General features: G+C 36.8%; 1 protein-coding gene and 1 pseudogene across 2 annotated transcripts in view; one reads left to right on the forward strand and one right to left on the reverse strand.

Moving 5' to 3' along the window:
- Nucleotides 1–12,253, reverse strand: part of CTNNA2 (catenin alpha 2) — a 1,204,911-nt gene that overhangs the window by 1,138,713 nt on the left and 53,945 nt on the right. The window lies entirely within an intron of this gene.
- On the forward strand, nt 649–1,314 carry LOC103020291 (guanine nucleotide-binding protein subunit alpha-13-like; annotated as a pseudogene).

Genomic DNA, 12,253 nt, shown 5'->3' on the forward strand with positions numbered 1-12,253 from the left:
CTTTCATCTTTTAAATGTTTGATTATTGAGAAAAAATTCCGAAGTCATTCATAAATAAGTCTAAAAAAAAAGGTAATTACAGAGAAGAAAAAGGAGGTAACATAGTCCAGACACCTAAGTGCCAAGTGCTGGGCTAACTATTCTAGACTAATGCTCTCATTTGCTGTTCACAGCAATCCTGAGAGACAGTTATGATTATCTTTATTTTGGAAATGAGGAAATTGAGATTCAATAATGTTAAGTAATTTGGCCAGGATTCCTCATTTGTAGACCCAGGATTCAAGTTCAGGTCTTTTCCTCCAAAAGAGATGCTCTTGTACTAAACTCCAAGGAGACTCTTTACAGTGGTTAATACTGTCTGGAGGGAAAATGAAGCCTCAGGACTTCCTCTCTTTCTGTCTGTGCTTTCAGTACACTTACCCAGCTGTGTGGTAATGGAAGGCAAGCCAGGCAGCAGCAGAATCTAGGTAGATGGACAAATGCCTGTCCTGGGAAAAGTCAGACATACCTGAAGCAGTTCATGAAAAACCGGGCTTCTGGGAGCAAACCAAAGCAGCAGGTCCATCTTCCTGAAGCTGACGTGGATCATCCACAGGAAGGACTCTGAAGAGTGCTGGTGAGGGGTTTCACCCCACTATCTCCAGCAACATGACCAAAGGTATGCAAATGCTTGTAGATTTCAAGAGAAGCTTCATATTCCTTGGGGAGGTAATTCAAACCAACTCAATAAAGACAAGATGACGACAGCTGACAACCCTGGTCACCCAAGGTGGCCCAGGGAATGGTGGCAATGCCAGGTTTTTGTTTCGTTTTTTCAATATTTTTCTGCTATGAGGGCACAGTGGGCAGATGGAAGCACATGACAACCATGGGTAATTTCAGCTGGGTGAATCTGTAAAACTATTTCCTTGAGAATGGATAAGTTCGAAGAGCCAGATACATTCCATCACAAGAGGATATTCTGCTTTGCAGAATACCTAACAAAATATTCCTAAGTACAACTTTGAAACTTACTATGTTCCTTTCAAAATGTCTGATGTAGGCGGTCAAAGATCAAAAAGGAAATGTCGGTTTGAATGCTTCCTTATTTCTTCCAGTGAGTTTGACCAGATGGTAGGGAAGATAGATGACCAATGCCTTACAGAACATCTGAGCATTTTTGAAAGGATTGTCAATAACCAGGTTTTCAGCAATGTCGCCAAAATTCTCTTCTTAAATGAGACAGACTTGCTTGAGGAGAAAGTGCAAATGTTGAGCCCCAGAGATTATTTCTTAGAATTTGAAGAGGATTCTCACTGCTTAAGAGACATCTAAAGACTCCTGGGGGAATGTTGCTGTTAACAAATGCCAGGACCAACAGCATAAGCTCTTATACCAGCGCCTCACAGTACTATCAACATGGAAACACCTGCCTTATTATACAGTGATGCACAAAAAACTTGTTATTCTAGTATCTTCTCGTGTTTTTATTTTTTTTAATTTATGTATTTTTGGCTGCATTGGGTCTTCGTTGCTGTGCATGGGCTTTCTCTAGCTGCAGTAATTGGGGACTACTCTTCCTTGCGGTGCGTGGGCTTCTCATGGCAGCGGCTTCTCTTGCTGCGGAGCAAAGGTTCTAGGTACGTGGGCTTCGGTAGTTGTGGCATGTGGGCTCAGTAGTTGTGGCGCACAGGCTTAGTTGCTCTGCGGCATGTGGGATCTTCCTGGGCCAGGGCTCGAACCCATGTCCCCTGCATTGGCAGACGGATTCTTAACCACTGCACCACCATGTGAGGTGGTAACTCATTGTAGTTTTGAGTTGCATTTCTCTAGAATTAGAAAAATCTTGATTCTATGCTTAACTTCTTGGAAATCTTAGTCCCTCATCTGCAGACTTTGGTTTGTGGCTGAAACCTGCTGAATAACATAATCTGCAAAGTTCAGGCTTTGATCTGTTTCACTATGGCTATGATTTGAGTTAAGTGGTAATCTCCTAGCAGACCTCAAACTAGGTAAATTTCAGGCTTTAAATTTTTCCACTTTTAATACTGAATACTCTGTTGGTGCCAACTACTGGCATCCTTAAATACTGTAGGTATGAGGTTAAGGACAAGCAAAACAAGCAAGATTAAGATCTTCCTCTGCCTTACATCTGTTACCTATCTTTATGGTGGCCTCCTACTTTGAAAAAGATATTGGAAAAAAAATTGATCTAAGGAATGACATTCTCTAAGTTTACACAGATTTAGCCTTCATGTTTTTTAAACTGCTTGTACACCCACCTCACCTTGTTTTTGAATTCTGTGGTTTTTGAAGACAATGTTCTCAAGGTTTTAAAGTTTATACAAGTATTTCTGGTACGATGCTAATGAAGGGTTTGCAAGTGGTACCAAAGAGCAAAAGGTACATGAATGCCATATATAATATTCTGATCAAAAGGAAAGAGTGGAAAAGAATTTGCCTTTTTCATATTTAATTATTATGTAATTAATATGTGCCATATGTAGAACATTCTGGCCGTAACAGCAACTAAAAACTGCAAGCAACTTCATAATAGAATGGTCTAAATAAATATATACTTTCCATAAACATTTTTTAAAAATAAAAAAATCAGATGTCACTATATTTTAATAAAGCTAATTTTCTTAGCGTCATCAACTTCTACATTGGAAGAGATGTAAGGTAATATGTGTTGACTTTGTAATTTTTTAAATGAGGAAACTAAAGTAGAAGACAGTGAGGAGTTAAAACTGGACATAAAATCCACTCTCTTTATTCCAAGTCTGGGTTCCTCTCCAAGTTTTCTGGGAAAACTCATTCACAGTTTTCAAACATCTTTAGTCTGAATGCTTTTCTCAAGAGTAATCAAATGCAGAAATTTGGTATAAAAACAGATCAAAGCAGAGGTGTTCAGGTAGAAGCTGTTGGGGAACCACAAATTCCAGTCTACACCCTCTCCCTCCTCAGTCATATTTCCAGGAATCCCTAAGATTTGGTGGAATACAGTTAGAAAACCATATGCTCTGTACCGTATCAACTCATAAAATAAATCTGGAAGACATCCAAGTATTAAAATGTGAAAAAAACGTTAAACATCAATACAAAAGATAGCCAAGTATTAAAATGTGAAAAAAAAGTTAAACATCGATACAAAAGACAAATTACAATTCAATATAACAATCTGAGAACTGTCCCAAGTTAGCTCATGATTATGCACCAAATGAATGAGGCTGAAAATGGGCACCCATAAGAGTTCAGGAAAGGAAGCATCACAGTGTGCTGGGTGTGGTCTGGAGTAATTTACCAAAGAGAGGACTGGGAGGTAGGAGGTAGACGGAGCCCTGGGTGAACAGCTGGAATCTGTCAAGTGGAATAAATTGGAGCTCTGTTTTCCCTAGACACTTCAAGGATAAAGTTAATGGCAGGAGTTGAGGTCTGATGGAATCAAGAGATAAAATGACCACATCTATCACTCCTGAAGTCAAGAAAACCTCCCTGGCTGTACATGCACAGGAAGGCTCCTTGGGGGGTCAAAAAGGGGGGGGGGTCGTCACCCCATAACAGATGGTGTCAACCTCCCATAGGCCTCTGCACTGGAATCCATCTTAAAAAAAGATGTGCACGCATACTGGGGAGGGCCCTAAGACAGGTCAGATGTGGGAAAAGAAGCGAGATAATTGGCCAGAGGAGAACAAAGACCCAGAAGAACCGCCCTTATATGAATGATTTAACTGCCTCTTTACTGCGTTCCTCCTCAATAAGGAGGAGGCCCACACCCTTTCTCTCTGGGTGTGTATTCCTGCTTTGTTTCTGTCTAAAGAAACTGCTTCTCTGCGTGCTCTCCCACATGTTGTGTTGTGCTGATAATAATAAACTTTGTACCTGTTTTTACAGTTTTTGCCTCCTTAAGACATTCCTGTTTTTCAATGAGGGCAAGAGCCAGGGCAACTTTGCTTCTAGCCTCTAGCCCCTGGTGGACTAGCGGTTAGGATTCCTGGTTTTCATCCAGCCTTGCCAGGTTCAATTCCTGGGCAGGGAACTAAGATCCTGCTTCAAGCCACCACTCACTGCTGTCTCCCCAAGATCAACTTCACTCTTAAGATATGTGTGGTATTTAAATAAGAGGAGAGTAGTAGTGAAAGAGGAAGAGGTAAGGGAAGTAGCATCAGCAATAGCACTGGAACAAGAAAGAACAATATAATTTCAGCAAAAGTGAGTAAGTAGACCAACTAAGCTCAAAGGATGGGCTGGGGAAGCTGAAAAAGGTGAAGTTAAAACCAGAAATATATGTTGGGTTAGACTATTTCAAGTTAATGAGTTCTGATTTTATCCTGCAGGCTACAGGGAATTACTGAAGGTTTCTGAATCAAGGTAGCAATATGATCAAAGTGTTTTAGGAATTTTATTGAAACAGTGGTGTAAAGATATTCTAGGAAAGAAGAAATTGGAGAAGAAAGATAAGTTAGGAGGCTATTTGCAGACATCCATGCATGATGACGATCAAAACCAGGTTAAAAGCTGAAAGGACAAATATATATATATATATATATATATATATATATATATATATATATATATATATATATATCAGGAAGTAAGATTTGAAAGAACTTAGAAAGTTACCTGTCATTCCAGATATTAAAAAAATGGTCTGGATATTTATCAGAGATCTTGTAAAGAAGATGCATATCTCAGACGATAATTGAACTATATGACCTCTAAGGTTCCTCTCCAGTTCTGAAATTAAAATTCTATGTAATAGACTGAATATGTTGATAAGGGGTGGGCGTGGGTAGGAGCCAAACAAAAATTAAAAATTTAAAGCTTGGTGACTATATAAATGATGGATATCATTTCTAAGGTGAGACATGTATTATTGACCATTCCAAAAAAGAAATAAAAAGTAGGCCCGATTCCTTTTAAAACACTGAAATACTTTAAGCCAAAAAATTCAAGTAGCATATTATGCTACATAATCCTCTAGAGTCAAGTGCTTCTAATGATTTAATGACCCACATTTTCCCAGGCTATATACATCAAGGAAATACCTCAGAAGAAAGTGAACTGGGTTGTAATCAGTGCTGATATAAAATAGAGCAAAATCATTTAACATTTGGTCCTTTCAACCAGCCACACAGGCACTCAACAGTAGGCAAATTACCCTGAGTTTGAATGAGAACAACATAGATACTTTATAGTTTGGACCTTTCATATTTATATTTTTTTCATTAGTTCATTGGTCTCCTGAGGACAGCATTATATTGTTTCATTTTCTTTGTAATTCTGCATAGCACTTAATCTACACATTCTATGCAAAAGAAGAGTGACTAATTCATGTTCAATTTTAGTTCACTATTATCTCTAGATCTTTTTTCACTTATTAAAATTATAGTGTGTCATTCTCATTTTCTACATTTATAGCTTATTATTATTCTGAAGGGTACTTCCCGGAATGTGCCCCCAAGTAAATTTACTATCAAATTTTCTCATCTCTTTTTCAATTTGTAAAAGTGCTTTGAATTCTACATTTAGCCTGAAGTATTCCCAGTGTGATCTACAAGTACCATCATACTTCCTATGCTGACAAGTTATAATCAGCAAATTTCATCGTCAGGTTCTTAATTCCTTTATCTAAATTGGATCATACAATTTTTATATATCAGTTATTTGTGAGAAATTCTTTTCCATGTTTACAAAGACTTCAACAACAGTATCTCACTTTATATCCCAGAAATATGTAAAGGAAAAATTATTCCTGGGACTTGCCAAACACCTGGGATTGTGATACCAAGACCTTGCCCAACACTACTTAAGAAATGCCAGTTATCTCATCAAAAGGAAAACTGTATACTAGGGGAATACAACACTGAACTGATCCACGGAACAGAGTACTGGAGCTATGTTCCTGAAGACCTTTCAAGAAATAATAGATCAGGATAGACAATTATCTGCTCTGGGTTATTTAGACATCCATCTGTCATAATTTAAAAGACATATATCAAGGTTTCTGACATAATTCTAGCTCATTAAAACTTTCTGAAGAATAAAATCTGCAGAATACCAATAAATGGTAGAGTAATTCCACCTTTCTTTAGATTTCAGGAGCAAATGATAGCTGTGAAAACCCCTGAAGTTCTGTCCTTAATTATAAACAGCAACATCATTAACACATGTGAATTTAAATTTATCTATCACTTGAACGTCCTGGTTTAACACATTTACAAGTCAAGATACAGAATAAATTCTCTAAGTATTACAAGGCAATGCTGTTATAATGTGAGGATTGTACATAATGATGCCAATTTACTGGGTTGAAGAGGGCATTACTGCAATTTAACCAGTCATTATAAACCATGGTCTCATTTTAGTTCAGCTGTGTTAATTTAGAAAGTAATAAAATGTGTTTTTAGAATTTATGGCCTGGTTATCTCCACAATAAATATCAACACATTCAATTCCAAAAGGGCTTTGGCATGAGAAGTAATTATAATGTTTTATTTGTACCTTAATAGATTTTTTAAAAGTCTCAGTCTACATATGTTGCTTAAGTCTAGCTGACACTGAATTTAAATTTGCCAAAGAAGTTATTAAATAGGAACACGGAGTTTCCAATGCAGACACAACCATTAAGTGACTGGTGATTATATTTGTGACAGTGGTATCAAGTCCTCCATTAATTCCTGGATGGTTTAATGTTTTAAGACCTAATAGATTCCTAGAAGCACATATGGGATAGGACATCAAAAATTAGGTGGAAAATAAAGCAGTGAAGAACAAAAGAAATGCACTTAGAATTCCTTTATAAATCCTTCAGTCCTTCTCAAGACAAAGAATCAAGTTCAAATTCTTTAGTATAGCATGCCTTCATGATCTGACGCCTCTTTGCATTTGCTCTCTCCTACCTTTTCAATCCCCAGGACGCTCACCTACCAAACCATTTCCCCTACATTCACATGTATTTTTGCCCCATGACTCTCCCGGCAGCCTCCTGCTCATTCTTCCACCCAGCTAAAATGGACTCTTTAGCCTCTCCCTGAGAGTACAGCTATTTCCAGAAGGGCTCCCATAATGCCCCATACAGAAACCTGTCACCATACCTAATGCAACCATGGTAACCATTTACTGTTTGCTTTCTCCTCTAGATGGTGAAATAAGCACTAATTTTGCTTCTCTGTATAATTACCAAGATATAGTTAGTACTTACTTTTTAAATGAATGAATGAATGATTTAATGAACTTAAAAATTAAAAATGTCAATATGTCACACTTCCATATATAATGGGTTCAACATTTACTAAATAAATGAACAAATATTTACTTAGCACTTATGATATGCCAGACATTATACTAAGTGAAGAACAAAGAAGAATACAATAAAAACATGACTATGAAGACTCTTACATTTATCAGATGAGATAAAAATTTATCATCCTACTATATGTAAATGGTATAAGAAGCATTACATGATGTCTGAAAAAAAGATCTGGTGTCCTCCTCAGGTCAGTGTCTTTAATGCCTACCTTCTGCCCCATCAAGTCTGCAGGCATCTTCTAAGAACAGTCCAGTCTTCTCTGGTTTAGTGATTTTTTTTCAGGTACCATCTCTCTCCTCAATTTTAAACCATTTGTTCTGTTTTGATTGGAGCCTCCAGTTTGCACCATCCCTCAAAGCCTAACCATCTGGAGTTGATGAGTCATTGCCTGATTTTGGCTTCTTCCCAGGATGCTGTATTGTAAAACACATCCCTTGGCTCCAGCTTCTGTGGCCTCCCCATAAGCAATGGCCACCTGACCTCAGACTGCAATTCCAAGGAATTCATCTAACATCTCTGCCTCTACTTGACTGGGAAGGGGGCTGGCGGGACTCATCAAGCCAGAATAAAGAGGAAGGATTAACTCATTCTGACTAGGATGAAAAGTGAAGATGATACAGGGGCAACAACATTTGAATTGGCCCTTACCTGTTGAGGCAGGTGGAAAAAATAAGAGGCAGAAGGTAGAGGTGACTTCCTGCTTGAGTAATGGTATGAAACGTAAAACTGAAAGGCCTCTTCAGGTAAAGTCAAGCAGACTTGCCTGCATTGGTCACACTCAATCACATATCCAGTAAATGTGGAAACATTAAAATGTTGTAAAAGCCTTAGGAGTGCCAGATTAAGGTCTATAAGAAACTCAAGGAAAATTCCATCTTTTAGAGATAAAAGATGAAATACATTTGGGAAAGAGAATGCATTACAAGTGATAACACTGTAAGAAAAAAGGAGCAGCACGACTTTATGAAATCGGCCTCATGCAATCTCAAGGCTATTTGAGTTGTCAATGTACCTTAGTCAAATAAATTTCCTTCTTCCAATTCAGCTTTCTTGTCTACAAAATGAGTAATTTTCTTTCTAAATTCTAGTTTAAAAATTAGCTATTATATTGAATTTGGTAGGCATTTTCTATGTGTTTATCCAAATGTTTGTTCAGTATAGTATCTTCTTTTTATTTAAATTCTTGTCAATGTTGAGCATTTGACATTTTATTATGTTTCATTGATTAAAGCAAATCATAAATATGCTATTTCTGTTTTTAACATATCATTTTAGTAAGAACTTTAAGTACAGGAGAAATTCTAATGGCAAGAAATTAAAGTAGGATTCAATTGCCAAATACAACGTAACTTAAAAGTATTTCATTTCATCACAATGGACAGGTATGAATTGTACACTGAGTACCAAACTAAGGAAAAGAAAATAATACTAGGACTGGATTTCCATTTTTCCTTCAGTTTTTCCAATTACATTTTCTCATCATTTTATGCAAAATATTACATTTTCTTTCATCCAAATAATCGTAACTATCTCATATGACTGTCTGCCTATCTACGTGCACAGCCAACATCAAGAAAGTAAAATGAAAGAAATCAGTTAAGTGTGTCAGCATTTCATCTTTTGGGTCTTTGCATATCAAGATACATCTTCAATATGCAGATTTAGCTTTGATGAAAATAAAAGTGGAGAACCACTTTGGTTGGCAACCTTATAAAAATTTCCATTTTCCTCCTAATGAATGAAATTATTCTTCATGGGAAAGAATGTTTTCCCAAGAATTATACATTTGGACCTGAATACAGAAAAGATTGCTCTTCACTTACATTCTTCTTTTTTCCTTGCAACATGGGAAAGGTCTTTTCAAGGGGGGAAACAGTCAGAAGGCACAACCCGTATTAGATTATCAGGAATTAACTGTGGCAATTTTTTTAATGAAATACTTTGAAAGCTGGTGGCAAGCATTTACTGGGTTGGTTTGAAGACCACACTCATACAATATGCCCCCAATAAATGCTGTTTCAATAAATGTCTAATAGATTTCTCCTACTTGATTCCTCTGCATCATCTTGTACTGTTGGCCACAAACTTCCTGATATGTTCTTCTCATGGCATATCATGTGCCTGGTTCTCTGCCTACCTCTCTGGATGCTACTCATTTTGTCTTCTTGGGCTCTATTTATGGAACAAATGTCAACAACCCTCAGGGCTCAACCCTCAGTCCTCTAGTCTTCTCTTTATATTTTTCCTGGAAAATCTCCCTAACTATGGCTTCAACAGCCATTTATGCTTTGATAAACTTAAACCCTATTATCCTCAACATGGATCTCTCCCCTGAGTTCTAGATTCCTATCTCCAACAACCTACTGGATATTTCTTCTTGACGGCCTTCAGGTACTTCACATGAAACAAACTCCTAGTTGAACTCATTGTGTTTCAGAAAAAGTATTTGTCTCTCCTCACACATGATTCCATTAACTGCACAAAAAGAACCTGAGGATGGTGCTGCACTCGGCCTTTCCCTCACTAATTACATCAATCAAGCACCAAGTCCCATGGATTCTACCTCCTTAATATTGCTTACATTAGTCCATGATTTTACAATCTACTAACAATATCTTAAATTGGGCCATCATTATCTCTTATTGGATCAGCTTTCTAAGTCCTCTCCCTGCCTCCAGACATGCCCCCACAACCAGACCACCATGATCCTACTCTGAACTCTAGCTGTCTTTAAATTAAGATGTAAATTTGATCAGGTTATTTCCCCACTTAAACCCTTGTTCTCTCCCACTGCCCACAAGATAAAGGTTTACATTTTAGTATGATCTGCCAGGTCCTTTATGATCACTATAAGCCCCTGCCTATATGGAGTTTACTATTTTAGTGGGAGAAGCAGAAGATAAAAAAATAAAATAAAATAGTGCTTGATTAAAACAGCTCAACTGAAATAAATACTTGAAGAGATGTCAGGACTTACAAACTATTAGCTGTTAACATCACTAGCATGATGATTGAACTCCAGAGCAAAAGAGAAAAAAAAAATTTAGGATATGTTCTAAGGAACAGAGAAGTATTGAGAGGCCATTCTTTCTACTCTTTGCCCCACATATTAAATTTAATTTAAGCACACTTGTGAAAAAAGTGTGAGCTCACCATTTAAAAAAAAAACTTTAATGTGCAATACAAAGGTGTTATAAATTACACTAATGTGATAGGGTATGAATCAATTTCACTTTTGTCCCACAAAAATCAATGCAAATGTGTATGGTCTGCAGGGTAGGATTTCTAAAATAAACTAAGAATGTGTAAACTTCTCCATTTAAAAAGAAAATTCAATCATCTTCACCTCTCTCAGCTTAAAATATTGTCTCCCTCCTTAAGGAACCTCTGTTAAAACGTGTCAGCTAGCAGTGACTTTTGTTAGTTCACCTTTTGTCTCGAAAAGGTTATCTTCCACTAACATGTATGTTACATTATGGAATATCTAGTTGCACACAGTAAAGACCTGAGTTTGCCGTTGGCATTTATCTAAACAAACAGCTGAATCTTCAAAATTACATAATAAAAACTCTGAAATGAAATTTAATAGGATATTTTTTACAATATCAGTTCAAAATGCATTTTTTATCACCTCCCTGTAACAGGGTAGCTGCATTCCTACTTCGAGTGATGGTGAATGTGGGCAACATATACATAAATCTACACATGGCAGAGCCAAAATGGGCTGGAAGGAAAAGAATGCTTCTTGCACCATCCCCACAGGTGCACTCTGGTCAGACCTGCTCCAGGAATGCCTCCTGGAGATGGCCTCCATTATTATAATGGGAAACAGCACCACGTGCTCTATGTCAACAAAGACTGGAATGCAGGAGCAGAAACATACCATTCAATCTTGCCTTCAATTGTATCTGATATGATGACTCTGAATGACCAGTGTATAATTTAGCAAATCATGCTGTTTCCAAATTAATGAAAAGTAAATAAATGTTGCACCAGTATACTTGGTGAGTGTGACAGAGCATAATTATGAGTTGGTTTAAAGAACAACATGTGATTCAAAGGCCTGCCCACCTTTAGAACAGGATTTTAAAATGAAATTCATAAATTATATGTGGAAATAACTATTTTCATAATTAGTTCCAAATTTTATAGGCCTATTTTCCTCATAGAGTAAAATAAGACTATTTTGACCAAATAAGGACCCCATTCCATCCTTACTCCTGCATTTATAAACCACCATCCACTGGAAAACAGCAATGATGTTGAGAGAAAGGGATGCAATTTGAGCTGTGTAATTACACCTTTCACTACACAATGAATTTGAAACAAAACCAATTAATTGTAGTGTAGGGTCTGGATGGTTATATATACAACTTTTTTTTTAAATCTATTTTTGCTATAAAGAGACAAAGGATATGTTATTACCTAGAGCCTGATTGGGGGCGGGGGGGGGAATCAATCCAGACCAAACAACTCTGAATCCCTTCATAAATTATATGAGAATAATTAATACATTTTTCATACAAATACATGTACACACACTAAATGACAAATAAATGACATACACTCGGAAGAGAAAACAACATTGAAAGAAGGAAAGAATATACAGATCCTATTATTAGATGAGATTTTTTTCCAAATGTATAACAAAACAATGTCTGCAAAATATGATGAATCACATACCTGATCATATCAGCTGGATTTGCACTTCACCCATCACATTCAATGTACTATATCATGAATAAACACATTCTTGGCATGTGAGTGCATATGTTGTTTGCATATTTTTTATTACTCATATTCATATCTTAGAAAACAGCAATGTCTTAGAAAGTAAGTTCATTAGTATTCTTGTTCTCCCTTTCTCTCTCTGTCACACACAGATACATCACAATTTTAGTATCAAACAAGGACTCTGGCTTTTTAACATCTAACTCCAATTTATCTACATTTATTCTTTCA

Source organism: Balaenoptera acutorostrata, chromosome 12 (assembly GCF_949987535.1).
Source record: "Balaenoptera acutorostrata chromosome 12, mBalAcu1.1, whole genome shotgun sequence".
Classification (NCBI taxonomy): Eukaryota; Metazoa; Chordata; class Mammalia; order Artiodactyla; family Balaenopteridae; genus Balaenoptera; species Balaenoptera acutorostrata.